Consider the following 22,525-nt stretch of genomic DNA (forward strand, 5'->3'; position numbering starts at 1 on the left):
CTGGTTTTCATCCGGAAATCAAGTGTGTGTGTGTGTGTGTGTGTGTGTGTGTGTGTGTGTGTGTGTGTGTGTGTGTGTGTGTGTGTGTGTGTGTGTGTGTGTGTGTGTGTGTGTGTGTGTGTGTGTGTGTGTGTGTGTGTGCGCGCGCGCGCGCGCATGTGTGTGTTTCCATCATATCTTATGGTACTGGTAAGGATTACTTGTATGTTTCTCCTTGTAACTTTGATATGTGTATATTACAATGCTCAGCACACTTGAGTTATGCAGAAAGTTAACTGATTACTTGGTTTGCTGCTATTATATAAGTAGAGGAGTAAGTAAGATAAATCTGAAACATCTTAGTCCTCATGATTTCTCCCCAAAACGTGTTCATCTTAAACTTAATTTTCTTTCCCCATAACAACTGAAAATCACTTGGCAAGTAACTTCACTTCTTATACAAAGGCCATGAGCAATTCACCCTGTTGCCCAGAAACTATCCCCTTGCAAACACTAGTCCAATTCAGCCCCAAGGCTTCTGGCTGCACACGGTTTCTGTTCTCCTCCTCTTTTGTGGTCAATTATAGTGTAATGCTCAAGAAATTGCAAAGGAAAATAAAAGAGAAAGATACACCACAGAGAAAATAAGTTATTTCCTGCTTGAGAGAACCATGAGCCTGTGAATTTGGAAATCTCAAAAGAGAAGTCAGAGGCTGGTATTTGTTAGCAGTGAAACCACTGTTCATTTTGGAGCAGAGAATAGCAGAATGAGGATATTAATCTTTTCCTTACTGTAGTACTTCTCCCAAGACCTTAGATGTATACACTATCATTCTAGAGAGATAGATTACCATTTGGGCTTCACAAAAACAAAGGACTAGAGAAAGGGACTTGTTTCAGGCACTTTCAAAGCAGTTTCCTGAAAACAGAGTAGGTTGCCCCTGAAGAAGTGGCATTAAATGTTACCTGAGGCCATTAACAACTCTATTGCATGGCCCTGTCAGTCATTTTTGTCCAAATATGGTTTTATGCTTCATGTATTCAATTTCACTTGATATTGGGTGATATCCATTTTGGATCTATTTTAAGGTTTTCAGAGAGTTTGCCTATTTGCAGAGCTTACTGAAAGACATCTTTAAAATCAATGAGTATTAGGAAATGCATTCCTTCATCAAAGTTTATTGAGTGCCTGCCTACTTTATCTCAAGTGTGTGTGGAGTAATAAGGATATGGCAGTAGACAGAAAGAAGAACTTTCATGTATGATGCATATGTTCTAGTGTTTACTAGTTCATTTTACACATTTAACAATATATATTATCTATAATATGCTAGAAACTGTACTGAGTGAGCAAAAACGGATAAATTTCCTGACTTCCAAGAGCCTGTATAGATTAATGGCAGAGAAACTTAACCTATAATATTAGTGTTGTCAGCAATAAACAAGTCTGTATTTTATTTATCACACACATATTTTCTGAGAACTTCTAAATCTCAAGGAAATTATGGAGGGAAGTTGGGATACAAAAATGAATAGGATATGACCCTTATAATTTGTGGGGCTTGTAGTCCTGACTGCATGTGAGGGGCCAGTCCTGTGACCTCCAGAACACACAGAGTCAGGATATCAGGGTGACCAACATATAAAAGACCTTTTGAAGCAGCTAGCCCACCATACTGTATTTGTTTTTTCATTTTTATTAAACTTCTGGTTTACCTGAAAAAAAATAAAATGAGTCAAAATATTTTAAAGATATTACATAGTATGTTCCATCAAAGAGATGATGATGATAATTATAATCACAATGTGACAGTAGTATTAATAGAATGGTGGCTAACACTTATTTTGTTCTTACCATGTGCTAGACACTCTTCTAAGAGCATTATATGTTTTAACGTCTTTCATCCTACAGTAACCATGCAGAATAAGTGTTTTCACTTCATTTTGCCATTGAAATAACTGATGATATCTTCGGTAGCTGATAGGTAAAGTGTTTTTCTCAAGACCACATGGCTAGTGGATAGTAGGGCCACATTTTCAACACCAACATTAAAGTTGTAGGACCTAAATGCTAGGTAACCCAGGAATAAATATAAATTTTACTTTATAAGAATAAATAGGGACTTCAATTATAGAAAAAAAAAACATAAGAGCGGGTTGCTTGTAGAAGGAGAGAAATATGAGTTATTTTAGGCCAAGGTAATAGGGGATGCTTAGAGGGGAGAATGGGATTTGATGTGTGCTTTATAAAATGGGCACTGCCCTAAACTATGACATCAGACAAATTACTCTAGTGATCTCTGAAACATCTTCTGTTAACTGGCATTTCAAAAGTCCTTCATACCTATCTTCCATGAGTAGGAAGATGTAATTAAATTTGGAGAATGTCTTGCAGGAACATCTGAGAGCAAAATATGAATAGTTTTACCTTCCAGAAGGTTTTCTGTTAGGATCTTCAGAGTGTGAAGAGATTTCACTATAGAGAGAAGACATGATTCCAGGTTTGCCAGATTTAGAAATCACATGAACTGCTGAATGTAGAACAAATTTTGATTCCTCTTTGGTCTTTCATTCTATTTTTTATTAGATTAACGTGAACATTCCTTGTCTTTTCCAGGCCTTCTTTCACCACATGTCCATTTTCCTTCTCCTCCTACTTTCTCCTTTTCCTCCTCCATCTCTCCTCTATCTCTCCTCTTCTAAATGCCTCAAAGCATGACATTATATAAAAATAAAATAATCTTTTTGCCATATGTAACTTGGAATGGATCAGGGTCTGATTTGTGAACTCGATTTCCCTAGAAATGAGCATCACTTTTAAAATAAAATTAGAATAAACATATAACTTCATGAAGCCCACAATATTTTGGACAAAAATTAGATTCATGCTGGATTTGGTTAGAACTTTATGTTCAGCTATAGGCCAACTGGTTTCTGTTAAATTATACTTAATGTCATCCATTCCTTTGAAAGTTCCAGACACTAAAAATACTTCTTGAGTTTTGGTGCATTTGCATGACTACACTGCATACCATTTTCTCTGTATTACGTAGCACCATGCTTGATATTTATGTAAGCAGTATTGTAAGAATACACATTTTTTTTTTTTTTTTACTCACCAGAGTTGCAATGTGTTCAACAGCATAGACCTGCCTACTTTGGGAAAAACTGAGATAGGAACATATGAACTTTGGGTACATACAAACTAGAAAGTTACAAAACAACATTTGGCTTTAAAGCAATGTTATAATAGAACAATTTATATGCAATGAAATATTCACAATATGATTCAATTTCTTAGATCTTTTTTATCATTCAAATTTTTAGTATCTTGACGATCACATATAAAGTGAGGAACACAGTGGATAGAGCAGCTTTCTAATTTCAATTGTTTTAATAATAATTATTCTAAGCTTCAGGGTAAGGAGCAGATAAGGCATTCTATGTTATAAATATGATTTATATGGCCAAGGATGCAATACATATAAATGGAAAAGTTTAATCAGAACCATGGATACAAAAATCTAACACCAATATAGATTTCTGTGGTTTTTATTCCAGGAAAGAAAAATTTAGCCCGCAAAATAGGATGCGTATTTCTCAAACCAATAATTAGCTTAGAAGAAAAATAGTTGAGGCGGATTTTCTGAGTCATTAGGATATGGTCTTCGAGTCATCTTTCTAATTAGCTGGGGGCATCCATCAGCACACTTTGCTAAGTTAAATGATATGGTGCAGTGTTGGAAGTTTGACAGCTTACTCTATTACATTTCAGTGGAAATATTTTAGCAAAACAAATCTTTAAAAATAGCATTTTAAAAAAGTGGGTGAAATGAATAATAATTCAAATGCTCCATAGCCATACTTATTGAAGAAAAATACGGGACAAATATCTGCCTTTGAATTTTTGTTTGTAATTTTGACTTCTAATACATGCAACCACTTCAAAATGGGTATTTACTACATCAGTTCATGTAAAGGCAAGATGACAGGTACGGAATGAGGCATTCTTTAATTCCTTATTCATTTTTTTCACTAAACTGCCCAGCTTTGTGGTTCCTGTGATATCTTTTTCCCCATGAAACCACAAAGCAGTGGCACTCCAGGCAGGAAGGTATAGAGAACAACAGTGGAAGAAGACTGGTTTACAAAGGGAAGTTTTCCAGGCATATTACTCAGGGAATGGATCACTGGATTTGATTCCAGAAGCTTTTACTAATGATAGGGTAATAAGAATGCAGTCTATGGCCAGGTGCAGTGGCTCACTCCTGTCATTCCAGCCCTTTGGGAGGCTGAGGTGGGAGGATCATGAGGTCAGGAGATCGAGACCATCCTGGCCAACATGGTGAAACCCGTCTCTACTAAAAACATATATTTAAAAAAAAATATTGGCTGAGCGTGGTGGCTGGCGCCTGTAGTCCTAGCTACTTGGGAGGCTGAGGCAGGAGAATGGCGAGAACACAGGAGGCAGAGCTTGCAGTGAACTGTGATCACACCACTGCACTCCCGTCTGGGCAACAGAGCAAGACTCTGTCTCAAAAAAAAAAAAAAAAAAGAATGCAGTCTATAAGGTCAGACAAGCCTGAGGTTGAATTCTCTTTCTTCTACTTATTAGTGGTATGACCTTGGGGAAGTTACCTTTTCTATGCTTTACTTTCTTGAATTGTGCGATAGAGTTACACAACATATACTTCAGATTTTTTTGAGAATTAAGTATAAAGTACTATTCATTAATTGGTTACTATTAATATTACCATGATCACTTTTGCTTTCACTCAATATTTTATTTGCCTATGACTGCTACTCTGAAAACCTAACAAACCAATAAATTCATTACTGAGTTGTTAATGCACAATCACATATTTCTTGATTCCCTCTTACCTAGCCAAGGGAATATTTAAATCATAACAACCACGTATTCCTGCACTTACATATGACAAATAAAGGAGCCCATGACTAAGTCAAGAAAAAAATAGTCACCTGGTACTCTAATACAGACCCAGTTGGATTCACTGTCTGGAGTTTATGATCCAGACCCCTGGCTTCAAGACTTGCTTCTGATAACTAGCTTGTGTTGCAGTAGGCTGATATTTCCCATGTAACTATTGGCACGTGAGAGGATTCAACCACTCATTCTATAGCAAAGGGAGCAGGGGCAACTAGCCCTAGCCCAACTACAGACTACATTCTGTGAACAATCTCTTGTTCAGCAAAATCTCTGCAATGGTGAAAATGTGGGTATCATGGATTAATGTCCTGCAACTTAACCCCATCTGCCATTAATCAGAAGAGGAAAGAGTTAAGCACCCCGTGACATCCAGAAGCTGACCTGATACTATCAGCCAGAACTAAAGTTGCTACAAGCTGGTCTGATATTCTGCTGGTCAGGCTTTGGTGTTCTGTTGAACATAAACAGTATCCCAGAACTTCAGCATCATTCATGACCATTGTGTGAATCTTTGTAATTTTAACACCCTCTCCCTCCAAAATAAAAAAAAAAAAAAAGGACCCTTCTAGCCAGGCGTGGTGGTATGTGCCTGTAGTCTCAGCTACTCAGAAGTGGGAGGACTACTTGAGCTCAGGAGTTCCAGGGAACAGAGTGAGACTCTATGTTTCTAACAACAACAACAACAACAACAACAAAAAAGACTAATCTATAATCATGTTTGAACAAAGACAAAATAGAAACCATGAACATTGTTTAAGCAACAAAAATGACCAAACATTTTCTTATCCTGGCTAATATGAATGATTGCTGCCTCTGTATTCAATACTTTTTTTAGCTTGAGTATTAGTCTAGTCTTCCATTCTCCTAGAGAATATATGTTAGGATATCCAACCATAAAATTACCCCTGCTTCTTGGAGGCCGAGGCAGGCAGATCACTGAGGTCAGGAGTTTGAGACCAGCCTGGCCAACATGGCGAAACCCTGTCTCTACTAAAAATACAAAAATTAGCCAGGCATGGTGGTGGCTGCCTGTAATCCTAGCTACTCGGGAGGCTGAGGCAGGAGAATCTCTTGAACCTAGGAGGCGGAGGTTCCAGCGAGCTGAGATGGCGCCATTGTACTCCAGCCTGGGCAACAAGAGTGAAACTCCAACTCAAAAAAAAAAAAAAAAAAAATTGCCCCTGCTTCTTGATGCATAAAAAACAAAGCAAACCTGCTTCTTTAAATTTTCCCTAAAGTTACCTCATGAAAGCCTAATTTCTAAGTGTTCTCTAACACCCTTTCACTGAGGTACCTCATGGTTCTCCATGTTGTGTGTTCTCCCTTAATGCAACAAATTATATATATATATATATAAACAATTTATTAAATGTTGGGTGCATTTCCAGTGGTCTTTGGCTGAAGGGTCTTGACAAAGGTAAACAAATAAACTTTCTATGTGGTATCGACAATGCAAATATGAGTCAGATGAGTTGCTATAAATGTTTAAACAAAAATCAAATGGAGTACAATTTGCTTTCCTGAGCCTGTAAACAAAGTTGATCTCTTTTGCTCTATTGGTGGATTAGCTTATTTTAGGAAGGAAAATGACAAATGAATTTTATCATGGTGGGCTCTAGCTCCTGCTGGGGGCAGTCTTCCCTATGTATCCTCAGGGACAAATCTTCTTTTACAAAAACAAACCAAACATATAAAATCCCTGAACTCCACACCAATTTGTAAACCATTTTCTTCTAACGCAGTAAAAATTTAATGACCTACATTATGATAAAGTATTATTAGGGTTTGGGGAATAAACAGGTATTTTGGTTTTTTGAATATTCTGATTAACTTGAGTGTTTGCTTCAATAATAGTGTGAAGGAACAAAACAACAGTGAACTTGCCAGCATTAGAAATGTGGACATTGAGAGAAAGAAGGAAGAGTAAGAAAAAAAGGATAATGTGAATTTTTTAGCAATATTTCAGGAAAGACAGGAACATTATAAAGGCAGGAGGATTTCTGTGACTGGTGATATGGTTTGGCTGTGTCCCCACCCAAATCTCGTCTTGAATTGTAGCTCCCTTAATTCCCATGTGTGGTGGGAGGGACCTGGTGGATGATAATTGAATCACAGAGGCAGAGGTAGTGAATAAGTCTCATGAGACCTGATGGTTTTATAAGGGAAAACCCCTTGTGCTTGGTTCTCATTCTCTCTTGCTGTCACCCTGTAAAAAGTGCCTTTTGCCTTCCACCATGATTGGGAGGCTTCCCCAGCCATGTGGAACTGTGAGTCCATTAAACCTCTTTTTGTTTATAAATTACCCACTCTTGGGTATGTCTTTACTGAAAGCATGAAAAGGGACTAATACAACTGCGTAAGATGAGAGTCAAAAAAAAAAAAAAAAAACTCACAGAGAGATATAGAACCAGGTTTATACTCTATGATTTGAGAAGAAAGCAATAATATGTATGTATATGTGGGTAAAATCATGGAGTATTCTGATAAGAATACTTAGGAAACTGATCAGAGAAGCTTATTCCACACAGGAACACTGCGTGGCTAGGTCAGAGAGGGGAAGAGAAATTTACCTCCCTATGTATGTATGTGTGTGTTTGTATGTTTATTCCACACATGCTTTGTTTACTAAAAATAAATAGAATTTTAATATGAAACTAATCAGTCATAAAATAAGTATATATAGAGAGAATATATCTGATCATGAGATATTGAGATATAACAAACTTCTTTTCTTTTTTCTTTTTTTTTTTCTTTCTGAGACAGAGTCTTGCTCTGTCACCCAGGCTAGAGTGCAGTGGCACAATCTCGGCTCACTGCAACCTCCACCTCCCAGGTTTAAGTAATTCTTCTGTCTCAGCCTCCCAAGTAGCTGGGATTACAGGTGCCCGCCACCATGCCCAGCTAATTTTTGTAGTTTTAATAGAGATGGAGTTTCACCATGTTGGCCAGGCTGGTCTCGAACTCCTGACTTCATGATCTGCCCGCCTTGGCCTCCCAAAGTGCTGGGATTACAGGCATGAGCCACCACGCCTGGCTACAAACTCATTTTCAAAAGGGAGAAACTACCAATATTACTTGTGCATTAATACAACCAGAAGGTTTTGGAGACCCTATTTTTTTTGGATCAAGTTTCAGTTCGACTCCTGGCTCTTCTTTTTTTAGCTGGATGACAGAGTGCTTAAACTTTCTGAGCCATAGAGTTCTCCTCTTAATAGAGGGATTTAAAAATATCTACCTCCTAGCACCATTGTGAAGATTTAGTCAATTAAGTAGAGAAATACACTTAGCCAGTGAGTGATTTTTAGAAAATTATTTCTCTTTCTTCCATGTTTACTGATTTTGTTACCCCCATCTGCCCCCGACCCACCCACATCACCAGCCCACTTCTTTGAAGTGACTAGAAGTGAACCATTTAACAAAAGACCTGTGAGTATACCTCAGAAGAGAGGGAAGATGGAAGTAGGAGATAAGGCCCAGTGATATTCTGCAGAGAGGTTGAGAAGAGAATGGCCAGTATCCCCTGTATTAGTTTCCTGGGGCTGCCGTAACAAACTATCTCAAAATTGGTGGCCTAAAACAACACAAATTTATTCTATCATAGTTCTAGAGTTTGGAAGTCTGAAATCAAGGTGTTAACAAGACCATGCTCTCACTGAGAGCTCTACTGAAGAATTCTTAGTTACCTCTTTTTACCTTCTGATGGCCTCAGCAGTCCTTGGCCATCCTTGACTTGTGGTTGCATCACTGCAATCTCTGCCTCCATAAGACTTCCCTGGATCTCTGTGGGTCCTCTCTTCTTCTTATAAGAACAACCATTATTGGATTTAGGGCTTACTGTACTCCAAAATGACTTCATTTTAACTTGATTACTTCTGCAATGACCCTATTTTCAAAGATGGTCACATTTACGGGTACTGAGAGTTAGCATTTCAACATATCTTTTTTGGGGAAATAATGCAACCCACTACCCCTCGTGTCTTGGTAAACAGACTTGTAGTCACATGGAGAGAGAGGGATGCAAACAGAATGGCTGTGTTTAGGAGTCAAAAGCGATAAACAGTAAGCTGATCTGGGGACACAGACAAAGTGTCATTCCTTTAAGTGGCTGCTAGAATACCTTGCTGAAACTTTCTAAAATGCAGACATCCTTTCCCATGTTTATTACAAGAGAATTTTTGTGGTGCCTCAGAAAACATTGACTCTCACCTGCAGACCTTTGAGTTATGGTTTATAAAGGGGCAGGGTACTGCAGTCTCACAATTTCTGTCCTCAAAGGTGATTTTAAAAGTATATATCACATTTACACATTTATACTGACTCTTTTCCTAAAAGAAGAATCTCCAGGCTCAAGAAGAATGATGCCGAAATAAAAAATGACATAAAATATACTTGTCACTAAGTGTAAGAGTTCAGAGGAGCAGGCTCTTTCTAACATTTACAGAGCCTTAGACGAGAGTACATGGAGGTTCCCAACTGCACCCTTTTCTCTTCTTTTTTTTTTTTTTTTTTTGCTCTATTATGTGCCTCATCCATATCTGGTGGACATTTCAGAACTCAGGTCCAAGCACTATCTGTTCCCCCAAACAGATGCCCCTTCACTCTCCCTCAGAATTAAGAATATGTTCACCTGAAGAAACGTCTGCTGGAAAGAAACCAGCACAAGCCTCAGAGGTGAGTTTATGGTATTCAGGCATGGAATTTGGAGTCCCCCATGTCAAGAATATGACTCAGAAGGTGAGGAAAGACTCAGATTTTGTAAGACTACAGTACCTTAACCCTTGAGTTTTATTACAAAGGTAGGGAAGATAAAACCTATATTGAATCTCTGTAAAGTAGGGGACCTCAGAGTAGGGGCTTGATGACCCAGGTCTAAGGGCAGGATGCTAGGTGGTTTTGCCCATACTTTATTAAATTAGTCCCCTTTTCTTGGAACAGGAAAAATAACTGTATTAACATCTACATTTCCTTTTCTAAGACTGTGACCATTGTTATAATAGCCTTCTATTCTTTTGACTCCTATTATAGCTTGGCTTGATTTATATACTATTTTAGACACTTAAAAGCAAGATCTTTTAAGCTGGGGGCAGTGGTGCACACCTATAGCCCCAGATATTCAGGAAGCTGAGGCAGGAGGATTACTTGAGCCCAAGAGACCAACCTGGGCAACACAGCAAAACCCCATCTCAAAAAGAGAACAATAAGATCTCTCATCTTTACCCTATTTGCTATATAACACTTCTCTTATTCTGATAGGTGGTAGACTACTTGATGTAAGGAGATTGTTTATCAGGTTAATTGGTAAATATTAAAGGACTTCAAGGTAAAGAATGTGCCCCAGATGGAACCTCTGAAAAACACACCAAAAATTATCCCATTGCTGCCTCTCTGGATTATGACTTGAATTTTTATTATTATGAGGGTTGTGAAGGAAGGGGACTGAATTAAGAGAGGGATTAGAAAAATACTGTCATTGGGCATGAACAACTTGGGAAATAAATTTCCTTGAGTTGGCCCTGAAATATCATACATACTGGATGTAACAGGGATAAGGGCAGAGATACTGAAGACGCTCCTAATGAGTTTTAGTAAGCCAGACTGGTCCTTGCTATCTTATGTTATCCCAGGAAACCCAGGAAAACTATGACTGTTATGAACTGTATGTCCTACTAGTGATACAGAGATGAAGGATGTTTTGTACATAAGGATTTACACTATAGGGTTATTTATAGTCATAAACAATTGGAAACAAATACTTAGCAATTTTCTAACAGTGTAGTAAATACATTTATTCAAGAATAGTCTGCTATTAGTCATGTACTACAGTCATGTACTATAACATGATATCACAATTCATGTTATAGTATAATATTTAATAACATGGAATATTCTAATAACTATATTAAGTAAAGTGGGCTATAGAAAAACAGCACATCTAATTTAAACTTGGAGAAGGGAGAATCATTTTTATGTACTCATATGAAAAAGCTTAGTCAAGTATACTGAAGCATTAATGGTATTGATCCTTAAGAGTGGTTTAATTTTCTACCTGTAATTTTTTCTGAATTTTGCACATTATCTTCAATAGATAAATATTTTACTAATGAAAAATAAAGATGGTGAATAAAAGCATCAATCTATTTTAGAAAAAAGACAATAAGTTATGTCTTGGTATAAAGGTAAAATCATGAGATGTATTAGCTGTTGAGTCAATCTTCTCTTTGCCTCTCTATTCATAGACATTTGAGGCTGCAACTCCTGTGTGTCTATAGAGAACATTTATTTATGTGAAGAGGTGTCAATATCTTTATTTTTTAAAAGTAAGATGTTGGTATTTAAGATTATCCAAAACAATAATGACATCAGTAACAATAATAATTGTGCACATTTGTGTAGCATCTGTCAATTGGCAAAACTTCTTCACATTTGTCTAAAGAGGAGTAATTCTGCCCAAGAAGAATGTTTTCATTATGCGTGGGAGACAAAAGCATTATATGAGGCCAGTCTAACTAACTTTTTATAATATAGTAATAATAATTTAAAATAGGGAAGAATAAACTTATAGAATAAATTCAACTTTTATATTTTTAATAGAAGTATGAAACTAAGCTTCAACTAAAGATTGTTGTGGGTTGCTTGCAAGTGACAGATTTGAGTTCTGCCCATTGGAAGCTACTCTGCTGCTGGTGTGTTAACATGCCTGTTCCTCTCTATCCACCTACTTTTCCACTAAGGAAGACCCAACATGTTATACAAAAGTATGAAGGGGCACAGTCAAATGCACAAAACAACTCCTCCTAGCTTGCTTTACAACCTACTATTTCACAAACATTTTACAAGCAATATTTTCATTGTAAGATGAGACAAGTTTTACACCTGGCAATGGGGGAATCAGCTAGAAACAATCTGAACGGCTACCTTTCCTAGGAAATATATATCATTGTTTTGACTTTATTGTGTGCTGGGCAGAAAAGTAAGATATGGGTTGTATGGTTTGGCTGTGTCCCCACCCAAATCTCACCTTGAATTGTAGTTCCCATAATCCCCATTTATCGTGGGAGGGACCAGGTGGAGATAATTGAATAATGGGGGAGGTTTTCCCCATCCTATTCTCATTATTATGAGTCGTGTCTCACAAGATCTGATGGTTTTATACAGGGCTTCCACCTTTACTGGGTACTCATTCTCACTCCTGCCACCCTGTGAAGAGGGGCCTTCTGCCTCCCAAATTATGCAGAACTGTGAGTCAATCCTTTTTTCTGTATAAATTGCCCAGTTTCATGTATTTCTTCATAGCAGCATGAGAACAGACTGATACATGGGTTTATTAAATTGCATGTATTAAAGGAAAGGCTCATTTTCCTGTTTCCTTTACTTTTTGTTCATAGAATATGTTCTAAGTTCAGATATCTTTTTTTTTTCAACTTTTAGATTCAGGGGTACATATTCAGGTTTGTTACATGGGTAAATTGTGTGTCTCTGAGGTTTGATGCACAAATGTTTTCATCACCCAGGTAGTGAGCATAGTACCTGATAGGTAGTTTTTGATCCTTGCCCTCCTAATATTCTTCACCCTCAAGTAGGCCCTGTGTCTATTGTTCCCCTTTTTGTGTCCATGTGTACTAAATGTTTAGCTTCTACTTATAAGTGACAATATGCAGTATTTGGTTCTCTGTTCCTGTGTTAATTTACTTAGGATAATGGCCTCCAGCTGCATCCATGTTGCTGCCAAGGACATTATTTTATTCTTTGTTTATGGCTGTGTTGTATTCCATGGTATATATTTACCACATTTTCTTTATACAGTCCACTGTTGGTGGGCATCTGGGTGATTCCATGTCTTTGCTATCGTGAATAGTGCTGTGATGAACTTGTGAATGCTTGTGTCTTTTTGGTAGAACAATTTATATTCCTTTGGGTATATACCCAATAGTGGGATTGCTGATCAAATGGTAGTTCTGTTTGACTTCTTTGGGAAATCTCCAAAATCCTTTCCACAGTGGCTGAACTAATTTACATTCCCACCAGCAGTGTATAAGTATTGCCCTTTCTCTGCAACCTCACCAACATGTGTTATTTTTTGAATGTTTTATAAAAGCCATTGTGACTGGTTTGAAATGGTATCTCATTGTGGATTTGATTTGCATTTCTCTAATCATTAGTGATGTTGGGCGTCTTCTCATATGCTTGTTGGTCATGTGTTTGTCTCTTTTTGAGAAGCATCTGTTCATGTTCTTTCTTCATTTTTAAATGGGGTTGTTTTTGCCTGTTGATTTGTTAGAGTTCCTTAGAGATCCTTGATATTAGACCTTTGTCAGATGCGTAGTTTGCAAATATTTTCTCCCATTCTGTAGGCTGTGTATTACTCTGTTGACAGTTTCTCTGCTGTGCAGAAGCTCTTTAGTTTAATCAGGTACTACTTTTTCTATTTCTTTTGTTGCAGTTGTTTTTGGAGACTTCATCATAAAATTTTTGCCAAGGTCTATGTCCAGAACGGTATATCTTACGCTTTCTTTTAAGGTTTTTATAGCTTTAGGTTTTAGAGTTAAGTCTTTAGTCCATCTTGAGTTAATTTTTTTATATGTTGAAAGGAAGGGCCAGGTGTGGTGGCTCACACCTGTAATCCCAGCATTTTGGGAGGCTGAGGTGGGTGTATCACATGAGTTCAGGAGTTTGAGACCAGCCTGGCCAATATGGTGAAACCCTTGTCTCTACTATAAAAATGTATACATATATAAAATTACCTGAGTTTGGTGGTGGGCACCTGTAATCCCAGCTATGTAGGAGGCTGAGGCAGGAGAATTGCTTGAACCTAGGAGTCAGAGGTTGTGGTGAGCTGAGATTGCACCATTGCACTCTAGCCTGGGCAACAAGCATGAAACTCCGTCTCAAGAAAAAAAAAGAAGTAAAGAAAGGAAGGGGTTCAATTTCAATCTTCTGCATATGGCCAGTCACTTATCACAGCACCATTTATTGAAGAGAAATTCCTTTCCCCATTGCTTGTTTTTGTTGACTTTGTCAAAGATCAGATGGTTGTAGGTGTGCAACTTTATTTGTGAGTTCCCTAACCTGTTCCATTGTGTCTATTTTTGTACAAGTACCATGATATTTTGTTTATTGTAGCTTATGGTATAGTTTTACATCAAGTAGTGTGATGTTTCTGGCCTTGTTCTTTTTGCTTAAGATTACTTTGGCTATTTGGGCTCCATTTTAGCTTCACATAAATTTTAAAATAGTTTTTTCTAGTTCTGTGAAAAACAATGTCATCAGTAGTTTGATAGGAATAGCATTGCTGTAAATTGCTTTGGGGAGGATGGCCGTTTTAATAATATTGATTCTTCCTACCCATGAGCATGGAATGTGTTTCCATTGGTTTGTGATGTCTCAGATTTCTTCAGAAGTGTTTTGTAATTCTCACTGTAGAGATCATTTACCTCTTCAGTTGGCTGTATTTCTAGATATTTTATTCTATATGTGGCTATTGTGATTGAGAGTGTATTCTTGATTTGGCTCCCATCTCAGACATTACTGGTGCGTAGAAATGCTATGGATGTTGATTTTGTATCCTGAAACTTTGCTGAAGTTATTTATCATTTCTAGGAGGCTTTTGGTGGAGTCTTTATGGTTTTCTGGGCATAGAGTCATATCATTAATTAAGAGAGATTGCTTGACTTCTTCTTTTCTTATTTGAATATCTTTTATTTCTTTACTTTGCTTTATTGCTCTGGCTAGGACTTCCAGTTTATATTGAAAGAACTGGCGAGAGTGGGCGTCTTTCTTTTGTTCCATTTCCCAAGGGGAATGTTTCCAGCTTTTGCCCATTTAATATGATGTTGGCTGTGAATTTGTCATAGATGGCTCTTATTATTTTGAGGTATGTTCCTTTGGTGCATTAAAGTTTGTTCAGGGTTTTTAGCCTGAAGAAATGCTGAATTTTATCAAAAACCTTTTCTGCCTTTATTAAGAGGATCACGTATATTTTGTTTTTAATGATAAACAAGAAAACTATCATAAATATATGTGCACCCAGCACTGGAGCACCCAGATTCATAAAATAAGTTCTTAGAGACCTATGAAGAGACTTAGATAACCATCCAATAGTAATGTGAGACTTCAATATTCCCACTGACAGTGTTAGACACATCATTGAGGCAAAAAATAAAGATATTCAGGACATAAATTCGACACTTGACCAAGTAGACCTAAGAGGCATCAACAGAATACTCTATGCAACAATAAAATATACATTCTTCTCATATGCACATGGAACATACTCTAAGATTGGCTACAAGCTCAGCAATCCTCAGCAAATTTTAAAAAACCTAAATCATACCAACCATATTCTTAGACCATAACACAATAAAATATAATTCAGTACCAAGAAGAACTTTCAAAATCATATAATTAAATGGAAATTAACCAATCTGCTCCTAAACTTTTGAGTAAATAATAAAATTAAGGTATAAATCCAAAACTTCTTTGAAACTAATAAAATAAAGATATAACATATCAGAATCTCTGGGACACAGCTAAAGCAGTGTTAAGAGGCGTGTTTATAGTGCTAAATGCCTAAATTAAGAAGTTAGATCTCAAATTAACAACCTAACATCACACCTAGAGGAACTAGAAAAACTAGAGCAAACCAACCCCAAAGCTAGCAGAAGAAAAGAAATAACCAGAAATAATAGAAATAAAAGAAATAATCAGAGCTGAACTGAATGAAATTGAGATGCAAAATCCACTTAAAAGATCAACGAAACCTAAAGTTTGTTTTTTGAAAGAATAAATAGTATTGACGGACAGCTAGCTAGATTAATAAAGAAAAAACAAGATCCAAATAAACACAATCAGAAATGACTAAGGTGACGCTCCCACCAACACTGCAAAAATACAAGGAGTCCTCAGACTATTATGAACAGCTCTATGTGCACAAACCAGAAAATCTAGAAGAAATGGATAAATTCTAGGAAATATACAATAACCAAAATTGAACCAGGAAGAAATTGAAATCCTGAACAGATCACTAATGTGTTCCCAAATTAAATCTGTAACAAAATATTTACCAGACAGAAAAAGCCCTGGACCAGTTGAACTGTAGCCAAATCCTACCAGATGTATAAAGAAGAGCCAGTATCAATCCTACTAAAATTATTTCAAAAAATCAAGGAGGGACTCCTCCCTAACTCATTCTATGAGGCCAGCATCATTCTGATACCAAAACCTGGAAGGGACACAGTGAAAAAAAGAAACTTCAGGCAAATATCCCCGATGAACATAAATTCAAAAATCTTCAGCAAAATACTAACAAATTGAATCCAGCAGCACATCAAAAAGCTGATCTACCATGATCAGATAGGTTTTATTCATTGGATGCAAGGCTGATTCAATACATAGAAATTAATAAATGTGATACATTTACAGAACTAACTTCTGATATTTATCTCTTAAAATAATCCTAAGAAATGTACTAAAATCAATCAAGGGTTGAGGGAAAAGAACTTTAAGAAAAACTTTAAAAGATGATAGTTTTTTATTGAGCATCCTTCTGCCCATCACTAAAGGTAACAAGCAGTTATGCCTGTTATAATAAAGAAATAGTATGAAACTTTAGGCAGTCTTAGAAATTAGTTTCAGAGAGGCTACTGTGAGGATGTGTGTTTAGGTAGAACACATTTTTTTCAACATCTTCACATAATTGAAAGAGAAGCCAAATAGGAATTCTCTTAATTACTTGGAGTAAACTGATGTGCTAAGAGATAGGGAACACTGGATAAAAGTATGTATACAAAGAGCTTGTTTAAAATTCTATTCTGTATCACTTTCTTTACTAAGATTTACTAAGGTTCAGTTTTCTTGTAAAAATGGGGTGAACTACCTACTTGCCAGTGTTGGTGCAAGAGTTAAATTATGTGCAAAATACTTAACATACTACATGGTACATTATAAATGTTCAATAAGTAGGAGTTATGCAGCATCATCATGCAGCATTATATTATTTGATATCCATAGTAGCACCAAATATGTACTTCAGTAAAGTTCTTCTGAATTTATTAAGGAAATAAAGGAGATCCATAGATGGATCTTATGTATATGGCAAACTGACATGCATGGCATGTGAAAATTTAGGAAACACTTATTCTCTTTGTAACATATTTCAACTGGACTACATGTGTATGGAACAAAAAAGAGTATTTTCTAATAGTAGGCATATTTTGTTTTAGTTTGTCCCACTATAGCAGAATACCTTAAACTGGGTAATTTATAAAAACAATAATTTGTATTTTATTTTCTAGAAGGAAAATTTGTATTTTAATTTTTTATGTAGAGAAAACTCAACAGTATACATTTAACCCACTTTAGTGGCAAGTTCTTTAGTCTTTGCCTTTTTGAGCTTGGCAATGTGAGCCACAGATCTGTCTGGGAACCCAGGACGTTGCCTCCCCAGTGATGGCGGATCTCATTGTACCTGTCCTTGCAATTGGTCCTGATAGCTTCCACCAGCTTAGCCAAAGCTCTTTTGTCTTCCGAGTTAACCTGTGTGAAGGTGACAGTGGTGCAGGTCTTCCTGTGGACTAGATGTCCCAGTCTTGCCTTCCCCTTGATAATGCAGTAAGAGACCCCCATTTTACAATGTAGGGCAGGCAGGAAGACAACCAGCTCGATGGGATCCATGTCATGTGCAATCACCACTAGATGAGCTTTCTGGTTCTCCACCAAGTTGGTGACGGTCTTAACTCCTGCTTGAAGGACAGGTGGTCTCTTAGTGGGGATGTCCCCTTTGCTGGCAGCTTTCTTCTCGGCCCTGGGCCAACAGCCTTTGCTTATTCTTTTGCTTTTTCTCTGGTCTGTACTTGTGGGCCAGCTTAAGCAGCTGAGTAGCTGTTTGCTGGTCCAGGGCCTGGATGAACTGGTTAATCACAGGAGGCACATTCACCCACTTATAGAGGATGGCTGTCTGCTGCTGCAAAACTGTTATGGAGGGGCCATTTCACAAAGCAGGTGAGGTGTCTTTTGGGCTGGATGTCCTGTCCAATGCCAACATTCTTAGGCCTTTTCTCAAACAAGGGATTCACCACTTTCTTGGCCTCATGCTTCTTCACAGCAGCAGGGACCAGAGCCACCTTCTTCCCCTTGGCCTTCTTTCCTTCCAGCATCTTAGGCAGTGGGAGGAGAGAGCAAGAACAAGAATTTATATTCTGACAATTCTGAAGGTTAGGACGTCCAAAATCAAGGCACCAGCATGTGGTCTAGTAGAGACCTTTTCCCTGCATCCTCATGTGTCAGGAAGTAGATGTTCATGTGAGCACAGGTTCAAAGAATGCTGCCCAAAGCCTCTTTCAAAGGACATTAATCCCATTAACAAAAAGCATCCCTCATGGCCTAGTCATCTCTTAAAGGCCTACCTCTTAATATTATCACATTGACAGCACTTGGATTTTAGAGGGGATTAGGTTTCAACATGAATTTTGGAGGGAAAAAAACATTTAAACCATAGCACAAAGTGTGTCAAAAATGGCAAATTATGTAGAATAAATTTAGCGAACTTTAAATGTCAATACTTCTGATTTGGGTTTAATACCCATTTAGACTGACAATTAGCACTGGGGTTTTAATGCAGACCTCTAACTTTCATTTTTGAAATGATATATTTTTTTCTAAATGTTGGCTTTGTTTTCAGAACAACTTTCCAATTTAGGTCTTTACTACATGGCTTTACATTTTTTTTTCTTATCCCCCACCTGCCAAATTTGGCAATTTTCTTTGGGCTTTAATGTGTCTAATATAGATTTTGTATTTCCTAAAATACTTAGTAGACTACTTGGCACATAGTAGATACTCAGTGATATGATGTGACTTTGTGTCCCCACTCAAATGTCATCTTGAATTGTAATTCCATGTGTTGAGGGAGGGACCTGGTGGGAGCTGATTGGATCATGGGGGTGGTTTCCCCTGTGCCATTCTCATGATAGTGAGGGAGTTCTCATGAGAGCTAATGGTTTTATAAGGGGATCGATCTCTCTCTCTCTCTCCGTCTCTCTTTCTCTCTCTCCTTCTCTCTCTCCTTCTCTCTCTCTTTCTCTCTCTCCGTCTCTCTCTCTCTCCCCGTCTCTCTCTCTCTCCCCGTCTCTCTCTCTCTCGCCATCTCTCTCTCTCTCCATCTCTCTCTCTCTCCATCTCTCTCTCTGTCTCTCTCTCTGTCTCTCTCTCTCTCCATCTCTCTCTCCCTCTAGCTCTATCCATCTCTCTCTCTCTCTTTCCCTCTCCCTCTCTCTCTCTTTCCCTCTCCCTCTCTCTCCCTCCCTCTCCCTCTCTCTCCCTCTCCCTCTCCCTCTCTGTCCCTCTCTGTCCCTCTCCCTCTCTGTCCCTCTCCCTCTCTGTCCCTCTCCCTCTCCCTCTCTGTCCCTCTCCCTCTCCCTCTCTGTCCCTCTCCCTCTCTCTCCCTCTCCCTCCCTCTCCCTCTCCCTCTCTCTCCCTCTCCCTGTCTCTCCCCCCCTCTCTCCCCCCCTCTCTCTCCCCCTCTCTCCCTCTTGCTCCCTCTCCCTCTCGCTCTCTCTCCCTGTCGCTCTCTCTCCCTCTCGCTCCCTCCCTCTCTCTCTCCCTCTCTCTCTATCCCTTTCTCTCTCCCTCTCTCTCTCCCTCTCTCTCTCCCTCTCTCTCTCCCTCTCTCTCTCCCTCTCTCTCTCCCTCTCTCCCTCCCTCTCTCCCTCCCTCTCTCTCCCTCTCTCTCTCTCTCCCTCTCTCTCTCTCTCTTTCTCTCTCTCCCTCTCTCTCTCCCTCTCTCCCCTTCACTCCCCCTCTCTCCCCTTCTCTCCCCCTCTCTCCCCTTCTCTCCCCCTCCTGCTGCCTTGTGAAGAAGGTACTTGCTTCCCCTTCGCCTTCTGCCATGACTTTAAGTTTCCTGAGGCCTCCCCAATCATGTGGAACTGTGAGTCAGTTAAACCTCTGTGTTTATAAATTACCCAGTCTCAGGTATTATCATTATAGCAGTGGGAGAACAGACTAATACACTCAATAAACACACACACACACCAACATATAAATATATATATGCCATTATTATCTGTCTTTTAGTATGTACCTACTGTTTATTGTGATAAAACTTTACACTTATTTTCTTATTTAATTTTCTGAGAAACACTGACAAGTTAGTATTCACATTTTACAAAAGAGAAAACAACTGAGATTTAGAGAGATTAAACCATAAGGCCATGTTCTAAGACTATCTAGTTCATAAGTGGAGAGCAATTTAATTCTGTTTCTACGGTCATCATCTGTAACAATGGTATTACAGAAGAGTGAAATCAGCAAGGTTGTAAGAGAGGAAGTCTCAGGCTCTACTCCCTGCCCAACTAAAAATGCAGCTAGCAACTATCCACAAACCAAAACATATTTTTGAAAATCCAAATACTTGTAACTAAGTCTGACACACTAACGTGGTCTCCAGGCTGACTGAGAACGGCATTAGAAGGATAAGAACTGCCTCACTTCAACCATGCTACCCCCTCTTCTCCCAAGTCAGCACAATGCCAGATGGGTATGATTTCTGTAGGCCATGGTTTTTACAGGGGGCAAAAAAGAACTGGAGTCAGTCATCCAGCTTCCTTAGCATTCTGAAGCACTTCCTGGAAGCCCACTTTGGTTTCACCTCATGAGGGAACACTGGGAATAACATCTGAGGTCAAATAAAAAACAGAGAAATAAGATAGAGATTACATTGACCAGTGTGTGATCTTGTTGGCAACTTTGTGTTCCTGCCAGCTATGGCACTGGTGATAGATACCAGCCAACTTCATACTCCACCTGCAAAGCTGATTTGGTTGTTTTCAGAACCACAGTAGGAAGTTCAACCTGGCTTGAGTTATAGATGGCTAGTCTCTATACCAAGCTCCAGATTCCACCCCAACAACCTCACCCAAGCAGGGAAACGTCTTCCTCTGTCCCTTTAGTAGAAGCAGAGAGGCTAGACCTGCTTGACCTGGAAGTCCAAAGAATGACTCAGCTCAGCCGAAAAGACTGACAAATGACCTCATCCAGGCAGGGATATCCCTGCCTCTTCCTATTTTGGAGAAGCAAAGGGGCCATACATGCTTGAACCAAGAGATCAAACAGTGGCTGAACTCAGCCAAAAGCCCACCCCATGGTCCCACCCAAAGAAGCAGGCAACTCTCAATTGTGCATTTCTAAGGAGCATAGTCTCTGGGCCCTGTCTGTCCCAAGCAGCAACTCTGTCTAACCTCAGAGCTGAGCCTGCAGCCCTGTCCAACTGCAGATCCAAAATGTCTCAGTCAGGGAATGTATCCTTTGATAGGCGTGACCAGAGGGCCTCACAGCAATCATCCAGTTGCTCTGCCTAATAGCAGAGCCCAGCCAGAAGCTCCACATGACATAAGAGCAAAGGCAGCAAACCAACCTAAATAGAGAACCCATAACAGGCCTTCCAGAATCACAGAGTAAACTAAGTAGTGAAGGTGTATCCCTGCCAAGGAACACTTGTAAAAACAAGAAGAGGTGGTTGTCTCTTTATATGTACACACAACAATGCAAAGACATAAGGTTTTCCAAAAATCTGGGAATAATTACATCTTTTATAGAAATTAATAAATCTCCAATAATGGATGCTAAAAAAATGGATATCTATGAAATGACAACAAAATATAATAATCTTAAATAAGTTCAGTGAACTTGAAAAGTATACAGCTAGAAAATTAAATAAAATTTGGAAAATAACATGCAAAGTGAGAACTTTGACAAAGAAATAGAAACAATAGTAAAAAATAGAAATCCTGGAAATTACAGACACAATAACTGAACTGAAAAAAAAATCAATAGAAGGCTTCATCAGAAAACTCTATCAAGCAGAAGAAAGTCTGTGAGCTTGAAGGCAGGACATTTGAAATTATTCAGGCAGAGAAGCAAAAAATCTAAAGAATAAAAAATAAGAAAGTCTACAGGAGCTATGGGAAACCATCAAAAGTGAAACCTTTGTATAATAGGAGGCTTAGAAGGGGATGAAAGAAAACAAATCCAGAAAGCATATTTAAAGAAATAGTGTCTAAAAATTTTCATAGTCTGAGGATAGATTCCAATGTTCATGTACAGGAAACACAGAGGTTTCAATCAAATTCAACCAACAGAAGAGTTCACTAAGATACAATCAAAATATCAAAACTCAAAAAAACTTTGGGAGCAGCAAGAGATGAGAAACATATTATATGGAAAGGAATCAAAATAAGACTATCAACAGATTTCTCAGCAGAAACCCAGCAGACCAGGAAACAAGGGGAAGAGATACTAAAAATGCTAAAGGAAAAAAAAAAAAAACTGATGAAACCACCAACCAAGAATGCTTTACTCAGAAAAACCTTAAGAAATGAAAGAGAAATAAAAACTTTTCAGACAAACAAAAGCTAAAGAAATTCATCACCATTAGGCCTCAAGGATTACTGAAAGTTTTGTAAGTTGAAACAAAAGGCTGCTAACTAAAAACATAAAACACAAAAAGTACAGAACCCAATAGTATACATAATACAGAGCTATATTTAGAATACTTTAGGACTGTAATGACAGTTGTGCAAAGCAATTTTATTCTAGTATGAGGGT

This window comes from Pongo abelii, chromosome 9, assembly GCF_028885655.2.
Source record: "Pongo abelii isolate AG06213 chromosome 9, NHGRI_mPonAbe1-v2.0_pri, whole genome shotgun sequence".
Classification (NCBI taxonomy): Eukaryota; Metazoa; Chordata; class Mammalia; order Primates; family Hominidae; genus Pongo; species Pongo abelii.